A 12,854-nucleotide genomic window follows, 5' to 3' on the forward strand; every position below is an offset into this window, starting at 1 on the left:
ACTAACATTTTCACTTTCAAGACACCCCGCAGTAAAGAAGTCAGGATGCAGGATGTGCAAGGGTGGGAGCCAGGTGATAGGATGTTTTTAAAACCCCCAAGTGATTCCAATGTGTACCCAAGTGGGGGAACCCTGGCTCATATGGAGAAATGGGCCTGTGACCAGTTAATTTAGCTAATTGGAGCCTGATGCTAATGAGGCCCAGGGTTTGAATTCTGGTGCAGGAGTGCCATTCTTCACTCTCTCAGAATGCTCACTCCTTCTGCAACGCTCCTTTGGCCAGCTCTGTATACATGAGCCACAGACAGTAATGACCAGGGACTCACTCAGCCCAGGATCCAAAAAAGTGAACAAAAGAGCCCCTAGGACACTCATATTTGTAGGACTTTACAATGTAGCAAGTGCTTTAACACTGTATTTCATTTCCTCTTCACAACAACCCTGCCCAGTTGGCATGATTACGATGCCCAATTTCAAGATGATTAAACCCAACATGAGGGAAGTTCTTTTGCTCAGAGACGAAGTGGCAGATGGAGGTCTCCTATTTAGGTCCGGGTTTCCAGAATGGAGGCATTTGTCCTGGACTCCTCTGCCTCAGAAGCTCCACTGACCATCAGGGCTGCTCATCAGCACTGATCATGCAGGGCTGCCTGCATGTTTGAAGGTTGGTCCAGACCTATTGTAGTTGCTCTGACTTATTAGCAAAGGTAAGGGAGGAAGGGGACGAGACGGGGAGGGAGGGATAGAGGAAGGGAAGGAGGGAGAAAGAAAAATACTCTTAAATATGTATGTTAGGGCTTCAAAATGGCAACCCACTCCAGTGTTCTTGCCTGGAGAATCCCAGGGCGGGGGAGCCTGGTGGGCTGCCATCTACAGGGTCGCACAGAGTCGGACACGACTGAAGTGACGCAGCAGCAGCAGCAGCAGCAGAGCTTCCCAAGAGGCGCTAGTGGTAAAGGACCCACCTTCCAGTGCAGGATACGGAAGAGTTCGATCCCTGGGTGAGGAAGATCCCCTGGCGGAGGGCGTGGCAACCCACTCCAGTATTCTTGCCTAGAGAATCCCCAAGGACAGGGGAGCCTTGCAGGCCACAGTCCATGGGGTCGCAAAGAGTCAGACACGATTGAAGCGACTCAGCACACATGCCTGTTTGAGGTAAACAGATTTCTTCCCAGCAGGCCTTTTCAAATTATTTAATGTGTTAACAAGCATTATAAATCTCTAAAATTTATTTCCAAACTTATGAAACAGCAAAACCCTCTTTAAGCTCAGCCTTTGTCAGGACTAATGCCCCATGGAATGCGATTCCATAAAAGCTGCCCGGGCTTTCCTCACTTCGCTCAAGATTTTGTTGAAGTGTCATCCTCTCCTCTAAGTCAGATGGAGAAAAACAAACATCATATGCTATCACTCACATGTGGAATCTAAATTTTTAGAAAAGATGAAACAAATGAACTTGTTTGCAAAATAGAAAAGAGACTGATAGATATCAAAAACAAAGTTATGGTTACCAAAGAGGAAATGTGGGGAGGAGGGATAAATCAGGAGCTTGAGATGAACATACACACACTACTACATATAAGAGAGATAACCAACAAGGACCTACTGTACAGCTCAGGGAACTCTACTCAATACTCTGGGATATGATAAAAGTATCTAAATTGAATTAATATATATATGTATAATGAATCACTTTGCCATATACCTGAACTAACACAACATGGTAAATCTACTGTACCCCAAGAAAATTAAAATTTAAAAAAAACCGAATTAATGCCTGCCCCCTATCCTCACTTGTTTTTCCTGCTCTGTTTTCTCTGAACCCCTTAATGCCTTCTAATATACCTTGTAATTGACATTTATTTCCTTGACTGTTTGCCTTGCCCTCTGTTTGGGAACATGGCATTTTCTGGCTAATTTTTCCCAGTGAAATCTCCAGCACCTAGAGGCATCACTAGCCCACAGTAGATGTTCAATAAATATGTATTAAAGGAATGAATGAAGGCCCCAAAAGAAAAAAATGCCTGGAAGAATTCAAATGAAGGAAGCTTCTCTACAGATATTGCCCCTTTAAGGAAATCAATTTTAATTCTAGTTATCGCTTACAATGATCTAATGAAGTGGATATGATCCCTACCTTATACAAAGATAAAATGAGAATTAAAGCAATTAGACCTGTACGCAGGGCAGAAAAAATAGTTAAGCCAAAAGATTGTTAAACTGGAATTGATTCTTTTTCATTTTCTGCATAACTACTGTGAGATAAAGTATATATGGTGGCTGTTTCCAGCTGTATCTGTGAAATCTACTAGACCTGTGGATAGCCATGAATTAATGGCACAGAGGTCTAATGTATTCAGTATCAGGACAGGAAATTCTCTTCCATCTTCCAAACCAGACCAAGCTAAGATATAAAAATTCAGGAGACCCCTGATATAATGATTTTAATCACTGCCCGGATTCAGCGTCACCACAGCTCACATCATATTCTGAGGAATGTTCTATAGAGTTCTAATGGCAGTCAGCTTATCGCACAGGTGTAGTGGGTCCCCCTCCCCGACCATTTCACAAAGGCTCTACTATATAATAATAATGCTTGGCATCGACATAGAGCTGCTCTCTGGTAAAGGTCAAAGTGCCGTGAACAATTCTTATATAAGCAGGGACGATGCTGGTCCATGGAGCTCAGAAAATGACCCAGTTGACCGATTCCTCTCCAAACACAGAGAGCAACGAAGAAGTGAAGAATACACAGTAATAACGCCGGATGAATGCTCTGTTCCTCTATGTTTTCCGTTTTATCCACATCTATGAAGGGATGCTCTTTTAGTAATGAAATTGGTATTTATTAAGCACACCAGAAACTGCAAATCCAAATGAGCATTTCCCTACAAAATAGTCACTTGGGGAGACGATGTAATTACCTCAGTGATCCTGTGACTGCTCTAAACATTTGGGGAATTCCTCTTTTAAAGTCACCTTCAGAGCTGCTTGAGGATTCACACAAGAAAACCAATCTCATTCCTTTATGGCTGCACTTTACGTAACGCAAATATCACATTTCAATCCCAGGCAAATTTGGTTGGTCAGTGTAGTGGGTAGCAAACTGGCTGTCCCATCCGAATCTCCTAGGCATTGATTCAGGACACAGCATGCCACGTTGACCTCGATTCACTTTGCAGTGGGTCAGGGCTGGGAACTGAGTCTGTTTTTAAGAAACCACCCCAGGTGGTTCTGATGCAGCCGGTTTTCTTTTGTGGGATGGGGATTTGAGTACCTCGAAGTTGGACAGCCTCATCCAGAGAGTCTCCCTCACTGCAAAGCCTGAACCTCTAACCTCCAATTATTCATTCACTCACCCAACATCTATTGAGTTCTTACTATTAATATTTTATTCTACAAAGAGAGAACTACTGGCAATAAGAAGTGGAATAAAAGAAGTGCATGGTTAGATCAAAAATATTCCTACTGGACACATCCCCTTTCTCATCATATTCTCTTGCTCAGTCTCCTAGTTTCTGCCTTCACCTTGGAGATGGTCCAAAAAAGAATTAATGTGTGTAGACTCCAGAATAAAACTGCTACTGCTGCTACGTCACTTCAGTCGTGTCCGACTCTGTGCGACCCCATAGACGGCAGCCCACCAGGCTCCCCCGTCCCTGGGATTCTCCAGGCAAGAACACTGGAGTGGGTTGCCATTTCCTTCTCCAATGCATCAGAGTGAAAAGTGAAAGTGAAGTTGCTCAGTTGTGTCCGACTCTTCGAGACCCCACGGACTGGGGCTCCTGGTAGGGGCTCCCCCTACCAGGCTCCTCCGTCCATGGGATTTTCCAGGCAAGAATACAGGAGTGGGGTGCCATCGCCTTCTCCGCCAGAATAAAACTGCCTGGAATCAAATCCTTGCTCATCACTTAATCAGGTGACTGGGGAAGTTACCTCTCAGTTCTGGGCCTATTTCCCCATCTCTGAAAGGAAGTTGATCATAGTACCTTCCTCTTAGGGATGCTGAGACCAGTAAGTAAGAAAAGGCATATAAAATATTTAGTATGGAGTTCACAGTTTTCAGTAAATATTGAGTACTGTTATTTTTAATACTTACATGCTAATAATTCTTAAATCATAAATTCTACATCTGAAATCCCAAATTCTTTATGCCTAGATGTCCATCACCATTTCAAACTGACCAGATGCAAACTTGAATTAAATATTGGCCCAACTGCTCCAAGTTATTCTATTCTGCTCTGGAGAAGGAAATGGCAACTCACTCCAGTATTCTTGCCTTAGAAGTCCCATGAACAGAGGAGCCTGGTGGGCTATACAGTCCATGGGATTGGAAAAGAGTCAGACAGGACTTAGCAACCACTAACAATGACAATATGCTATATATGAATGTTGATAAGAGAATAAATTCTTAAGAGTTTTCATCACAAGGAAAAAATTTTTTTTCTATTTATTTAACTCTGTATCTATATGAGAACTTTTTTTCTATTTATTTAACTTTGCATCTACATGAGATGATGGATACTCACTAAACTTATTATGATCACTATGATGTACATAAATCAAATTATTTTATTGTATACCTTAAACTTATATAGTACTGTATGTCAATTATATCTCAGAAAAACTGGAAGAAAGGCAAAAAGAGATTACCCCAAGAGTGGGTGGAGAGAATTTCTGTTTTTAATTTTTTACTGCTTTTGTATATTTATTTCCAACTAATTTGTACAACTTTTGTAATTTAAAAAGTAATGTTAGCAATTAAGAAAAAAAAATTATTCTCTTCCCAATCTTGATTCAAGGTATCATTTATCTGTAAGGTCACTCCGTTCCCAAACCAAATGTATCTCAGATGCTTTCTCCCACTTCATCCATCTCCCAAGCCAACAAGCACACATCCATACACACGCATTTCACTTAGCTATAAATTTGTGTCGATTCTGTTTCCACAATTTTTCTTTGCACTCTTGTGTTTGTGTTTTAAATTAATGTTTAATAAGATGCTGCTATATGCCAGGTCTAATCACATCAATCATCAATTCATACAAATCTTCTAGCAACTTACGAATTAAATGCTATTATTATTTCCACTGTAAAAATGTAAAAACCGAGGCATGGAGAAATTGGGAAATTTACTGGGATTCAACCAGCAAGGAACTCTCGAAACTGAGAGTCAATCGTGGCAACAGAGCCCAGAGCTGTGTTCTTCACCACTGCCCAAGACCAATGCTAATATTTAAAAGTAATCATATGTGGAGTTCTCAGTACAGTATACCTTCATGACCATCCTATGACATAGATGCTATTTAAAACCCCTCTTTTGTAGATGAGGAAACTGGCATGCCCAGAGTACGAGCTGCCATTTCTCAAGTTCAGTTTTCCCTTGGGTATTGCCTGAGCTAATGAAGTTACCTCCTCTATCCCTTCTGTGCATCTCCCAATTGAAATTTTGCCAATTACTTTAAACTCAGATCTCACAATACTCTTCCCAAAGCTGAGTTCTTATCATTTATTCTTTTAAAATCATGTATTAAAAACCAACTGTATTCTAAGCAGTGTTTCTCTAATCTAACATTCATACATTCAAGGTAAATCTGACATGGAACTGTCGACAGGCTCTTGGTCTTTGCTGAGTACAGAAACAGACAGTTTCTTCAATGTGTAGTAGGAGCACTACACACATGCCCAGAAAATGGTACCTAACGGCAGGGCATGGGATGGGTTCAAAGAAGGCCAAGTAAGAGCTTGGAGAATTGGCAGACTCTGCTGGGAAGCTGATAAGGCAGAGAAAAGAAGAAAGAAGAGAGGGCCTTGATGAATGTAATTGAAGAAGACACAGATAAATAGAAAGATACCCATGTTCATGGAGTGGAAGACTTAATAATAAAATTTCCACATTATTCAAAGTAATCTATAAATCCAACACAGTTTCTATCAAGATTCCAATAGCACTTTTTACAGAAACAGAAAAAAAAAAAATCCTAAGATTCACATGGAACAAGACCCCTAATAGCCAAAGTAATCCAAGGAAGGAAAAGCTGGAGGCATCACACTTCCTGATTTCTAGCCATATTACAAAGCTATAGTCATCAAACAGTATGGTAGTGGTGGTGGTGGTGGTTTAGTCGCTAAGTCATGTCCAACTCTTGTGACCACATTGACTGTAGCTTGCCAGGCTCCTCTGTCTATGGGATTTTCTAGGCAAGACTACTGGAGTGGGTTGCCATTCCCTTCTCCAGGGGATCTTCCTGATCCAGAGATGGAATCTGGGTCTTCTGCATTGCAGGCAGATTCTTTGCCAACTGAGCTATGAGGGAAGCCCATAAACAGCATGGTACTGGTATAAAAACAGACACATAAGACCAATGGAACAGAAGGAAGAACCAAGAAATAAAACCACACATAAACAATCAACTAACATTGGACAGGTAGCCAAGAATACTCAACAGGGAAAAGACATTCTCTTAAATAAATGTTGCTGGGAAAATTGGATATTCACATTTATAAGAATGAAACTGGACCCATATGTTGCACTACTCACAGAATTAACCTGAAATGAGTAAAAGACTGAAATGTAAGATCCGAAATCATAAAACTCCTATGAAGAAAACACAGGGAAAAAGCTCTTTGACATTGGTCTTGGCAATGAATTTATGGACATGACACTCAGAGCACAAGCAACAAAAGCAAAAATAAACAAGTAGAACCACATCAAATGAAAGAGCTTCTGCAGAGAAAAAAAATCAACAACATGAAAGGGCAACCTATGGAATGGGAGAAAATATTTGTAGATCACATATTCAATAAAAGTCATTTTACAAAATATATAAAGAACTCATACAACTCTCCTGGAGAAAAAAAAAAAAAACAAATACTCCAATTTAAAAATGGGCAAAGAACCTGAATAGATGTTTTTATAAAGAAGATATTCTAAAGGTCAACAGGTACATGAAAAGGTGCTCAATCAATGTCACTAATCATGAGGGGAACGCAAACTCATACTACTGTGAGATATCACCTTACACCTGTTAGAATGGCTATTACCTAAAAGATAAAAGGTGACAAAAGTTGGTGAGGATGTGGACAAAAGGGAGCCCTTGTATATCTGGTAGAAATGTAAACTGGTGCAGCCATATGGAAAACAGGATGGGCATTCCCTTAAAAAAGTAAAAATAGAGTTACCTTAAGATCCAGCAATCCCAATTTTGAGGTATGCATCTGAAGGAAATGTAACTACAATCTCAAAGTGATATCTGTACCCTGGTATTTGCTGAAATAGCCAAGACATGGAAACAACTTGTGTTTAACTTTATGTGTATTGGCAACAACAAGGATAAAACATGAGAGCAATATGCTAAAGGATATAAGTCAAACAAGCACAGAGAAATTCCACTTATATGTGGAATATAAAAACATGCCATTCCTGGGATCTTTCGACCCAGGGATTGAACCCAGGTCTCCCACATTGCTGGCAGATTCTTTGCCCTCTGAACCACCAGAGGTAATGGAAAGTATTAACTAACCCTATTGTGGTAATTGGGCTTCCCTGGTAGCTCAGATGGTAAAGAATCTGCCTACAATGCAGGAGACCTGAGTTCTACCCCTGGGTGGGGAAGATCCCCTACAGCAGGGCATGGCAAGCTACTCCAGTATTATTGCCTGGAGAATCCCATGGGCAGAGGAGCCTGGTGGGCTACCGTCCATGGGGTCCCAAAGAGCATGACATAACTGAGCAACTAATAGACACGCACATCTTAGTAATTATTTTACAATAAATACACATATCAAATCATTACATTGTACACCTTAAACTTATACAACATCATGCCAATTATATTTCAATAAAGTTGGGGAAAATTTTTAAATAAAATATAAAAGAATAGAGCGTCTTCTTGGCAGATGGGAAAATATGCTGTGAGTAGAGACTCCAAGTAATTCTGTGCTGTTCAGTGTGGCTATGGGCTTCCCTGGTGGCTCAGATGGTGAAGAATCTGCCTGCAATGCAGAAGACCCAGATTCCATCTTTGGATCAGGAAGATCCCCTGGAGAAGGGAATGGCTACCCACTCCAGTATCCTTGCCTGGAGAATTTCATGGACAGAGGAGTCTGGTGAGCTACAGTCCATGGGGTCGCAGAGTCAGACACATTGAGCTATTAACACTTCTACTTCTGTCAATCTGTGTTGATGGATTTAAGGACCCAATCTGGAAAGTGTGGCTGGAGATGTGTTTTGAAGCTTGGTGCATACCAAGCTTGTATGTATAAGCACACAGTTTTGATAAGTTTCCTATTGTGTAGCTTTTCTCAGGCTTGCTGATAGGAAGAACAGGCTAAAGCACCCCTCTGCCCCTTTGCTAGCACTGCTGGAATCTGAAAGGTGAAGCAGAGAGTGAGGAGAGAACTCCTCTTGGCCTGTTTATGGAATCTGGATGTCCTGCTGTCATGGGCAGCAGTCAAAGGATTTTAAAGGGGACTATGACATGATTGAGTTGGGCTGGCCAAAAAGTTTGTTTGGGTTTCCTGTAACATGGGATGACAAAACCCGAATGAACTTTTTGACCAAACCAATATTTACATCAATGATTACGCGCATGACTAATGCCACTCCTTGCCTCAAAATCTTCCTCATGGCTTCCCTGTCACTGAAAAAGGAAGTGTAACGTCTTCTGCATTCCAAGAAGAAACCCCAAGCATAAAGGCCTGAAGATAGCAGCATCTTTGCTCTGTTCAAGAAACAGAAAGCAGACCCAACTGGCGGAAGCAAAATCAGAGGTAGGACAGAGTAGGGCACTGGGGAAGGGAGATGAGATCAGAGAGATGAGAGTTCTGATCTGAGGAGGTTCTGAGCAGAGGAGAAATTTGATCTGCACTTATTAAAAAAAAAAAAATCCCTCTACTCTGATCCTGGATATGATCACATGTAATACACAATGATTGTTCGTAGAACAGAGCTCTGCACCCAAAACATTCTGGGATGCTGCTCTTCCCTAGATGCCCATTCTTTTTTAAGCTTTACAAATTCTGACATCTATCACATACTTATCTTTAACTCAAGAGGAAAATGAAATCAAAGACAGGACGGCCTCTTTCATCCCCTGGAGCTCCTGTGAATAGCACCAGTGTGGACAGAACATTTTGAGAGCTGAGCCCAGAGGGCTGATACCTTGTAAACTGGTGAAAGCCCTGGAAGCCACTGTTTAGCACAGTGATGTACACACTACTATATATAAAACAGATAACCAACAAGCTCCTAGTGTATAGCAGAGGGAACTCTACTCAATATTTTGTAAGATGTATATGCATGTATAGCTGAATCACTTTACTGGACACCTGAAATTAACACATTATTGTAAGTCAATTAAAAACACACATATAATGATGTGGGAGAGGAGCACATAGTAAACCCTCATCAGCTTGCAGTCAACATAATAAAGTGGAAAACAGTCACAGAGCTTGTATTCCGAAATCTGGCTTCTAACTGTGGGTCTATCACTTACCAGCTGAGTGGCCTTGGGCAATTCGACTGTCTGAGCCTCATGTCCTCAAAGGAGCTGATTCCTGCCTTGCCAGTAGAAGGGGAGACAAATGAGAACAAAGGGGCAAAGGGCTCTGTAAAGGATAATGGATTAGATGACAGTGAGATCCCATCATCTTCTCAGCTGATTAGTCCCCCAGCAAAGTCTTGAAGCCAAAGAACTGGAGTGTCTTGAAGTGCAGACAAAGGTAGGAAAGTGCTGGGTGGTACAGGTTGCCAGGCTTCAGGATAAAGAAGAAAACACTGACAGCATCATGTGATGAAAAGGAGTGCTGTCACTGTTCAGTAGGCTTCCGTGGTGCCTGCCAATGCAGGAGACACGGGTTCAATCCCTGGGTCAGGAAGACCCCTTGGAGGAGGAAATGGCTACCCACTCCAGTATTCTCGCCTGGGAAATTCCAAGGACGGAGGAGCCTGGAGGGGTGAAGTCCATGGGGTTACAAAGGAGTTGGATCATACTTTTCACATGTGATATTTTGAATTTTGCAAAAAGAATACAATTCGATCAACTCTGTGAGTGGAGATTATCGTAAAACTTTTCCTTACAGATGAGGTTTCTTGGAGAAGAACATATCTTGGGAAATGCTCACATGATGGGCTAGTCTCTAGAAAAGCACTTTGAAAGGATCACAGGTTAAGCACGGTTCTGTGTGAATTCAGTTGGATAATTAAAGTTCACTATCCCCTTAGAAGAAATGGAGTAGCCATCATGGTCAACAAAAGAGTCCAAAATGCAGTACTTGGATGCAATCTCAAAAACGAAAGAATGATCTCTGTTCGTTTCCAAGGCAAACCATTCAATATCACAGTTATCCAAGTCTATGCCCCAACCAGTAACGCTGAACAAGCTGAAGTTGAACGGTTCTATGAAGACCCACAAGACCTTTTAGAACTAACACCCAAAAAAGATATCCTTTTCATTATAGGAGACGGGAATGCAAAAGTAGGAAGTCAAGAAACACCTGGAGTAACAGGCAAATTTGGCCTTGGAATACGGAATGAAGCAGGGCAAAGACTAATAAAGTTTTGCCAAGAAAATGCACTGGTCATAGCAAACACCCTCTTCCAACAACAAAAGAGAAGACCCTACCCATGGACATCACCAGACGGTCAACACTGAAATCAAATTGATTATATATTTTGCAGCCAAAGATGGAGAAGCTCTATACAGTCAACAAAAACAAGACCAGGAGCTGACTGTGGCTCAGATCATGAACTCCTTATTGCCAAATTCAGACTTAAATTGAAGAAAGTAGGGAAAACCACTAGACCATTCAGGTATGACCTAAATCAAATCCCTTATGATTATATAGTGGAAGTGAGAAATAGATTTAAGGGCCTAGATCTGATAGATAGAGTGCCTAATGAACAATGGACAGAGGTTTGTGACACTGTACAGGAGACAGGGATCGAGACCATCCCCATGGAAAGAAATGCAAAAAAAGCAAAATGGCCGCATGAGGAGGCCTTACAAATAGCTGTGAAAAGAAGAAAAGCAAAAAGCCAAGGAGAAAATGAAAGATATAAGCATCTGAATGCAGGGTTCCAAAGAATAGCAAGAGGAGATAAGAAAGCCTTCTTCAGTGATCAATGCAAAGAAATAGAGGAAAACAACAGAATGGGAAAGACTAGAGATCTCCTCAAGAAAATGAGAGATACCAAGGGAACATTTCATGCAAAGATGGGCTCGATAAAGGACAGACATGGTATGGACCTAACGGAAGCAGAAGATATTAAGAAGAGGTGGTAAGGATACACAGAAAAACTGTACAAAAAAAGATCTTCATGACCTGGATAATCACGATGGTGTGATCACTCACCTAGAGCCAGACATCCTGGACTGTGAAGTCAAGTGGGCCTTAGAAAGCATCACTACGAACAAAGCTAGCGGAGGTGAAGGAATTCCAGTGGAGCTATTTCAAATCCTAAAAGATGATGCTGTAAAAGTGCTGCACTCAATGTGCCAGCAAATTTGGAAAACTCAGCAGTGGCTACAGGACTGGAAAAGGTCAGTTTTCATTCCAATCCCAAAGAAAAGCAATGCCAAAGAATGCTCAAACTACCAAATAATTGCACTCTTCTCACACACTAGTAAAGTAATGCTCAAAATTCTCCAAGCCAGGCTTCAGCAATACATGAACCGTGAATTTCCTGATGTTCAAGCTGGTTTTAGAAAAGGCAGAGGAACCAGAGATCAAATTGCCAGCATCCGCTGGATCATGGAAAAAGCAAGAGAGGTCCAGAAAAATATCTATTTCTGCTTTATTGACTATGCCAAAGCCTTTGACTGTGTGGATCACAATAAACTGTGGAAAATTCTGAAAGAGATGGGAATACCAGACCACTTGACCTGCCTCTTGAGAAACCTGTATGCAGCTCAGGAAGCAACAGTTAGAACTGGACATGGAACAGCAGACTGGTTCCAAATAGGAAAAGGAGTATGTCAAGAATGTATATTGTCACCCTGCTTTTTTAACTTCTATGCAGAGTACATCATGAGAAATGCTGGGCTGGAAGAAGCACAAGCTAGAATCAAGATTGCCGGGAGAAATATCAATAACCTCAGATATGCAGATGATACCATCCTTATGGCAGAAAGTGAAGAGGAACTAAAAAGCCTCTTGATAAAAGTGAAAGAGGAGAGTGAAAAAGTTGGCTTAAACCTCAACATTCAGAAAACTCAGATCATGGCACCTGGTCCCATCACTTCATAGGAAATAGATAGGGAAACAGTGAGAACAATGTCAGACTTTATATTTTTGGGCTCCAAAATCACTGCAGATGGTGACTGCAGCCATGATATTAAAAGACGCTTACTCCTTGGAAGAAAAGTTATGACCAACCTAGATAGCATGTTGAAAAGCAGAGACATTACTTTGCCAACAAAGGTCCGTCTAGTCAAGGCTATGGTTTTTCCTGTGGTCATGTATGGATGTGAGAGTTGGACTGTGAAGAAAGCTGAGCACCGAAGAATTGATGCTTTTGAACTGTGGTGTTGGAGAAGACTCTTGAGAGTCGCTTGGACTGCAAGGAGATCCCACCAGTCCATTCTGAAGGAGATCAGCCCCAGGATTTCTTTGGAAGGACTGAGGCTGAAGGTGAAACTCCAGTACTTTGGCCACCTCATGTGAAGAGTTGACTCACTGGAAAAGACTCTGATGCTGGGAGGGATTGAGGGCAGGAGGAGAAGGGGACGACAGAGGATGAGATGGCTGGGTGGCATCACTGATTCGTAGGACATGAGTCTGAGTGAACTCCGGGAGTTGGTGATGGACTGGGAGGCCTGGTGTGCTGCGATTCATGGGGTCGCAAAGAGTTG

This window comes from Capricornis sumatraensis, chromosome 14 (genome assembly GCF_032405125.1).
Source record: "Capricornis sumatraensis isolate serow.1 chromosome 14, serow.2, whole genome shotgun sequence".
Classification (NCBI taxonomy): Eukaryota; Metazoa; Chordata; class Mammalia; order Artiodactyla; family Bovidae; genus Capricornis; species Capricornis sumatraensis.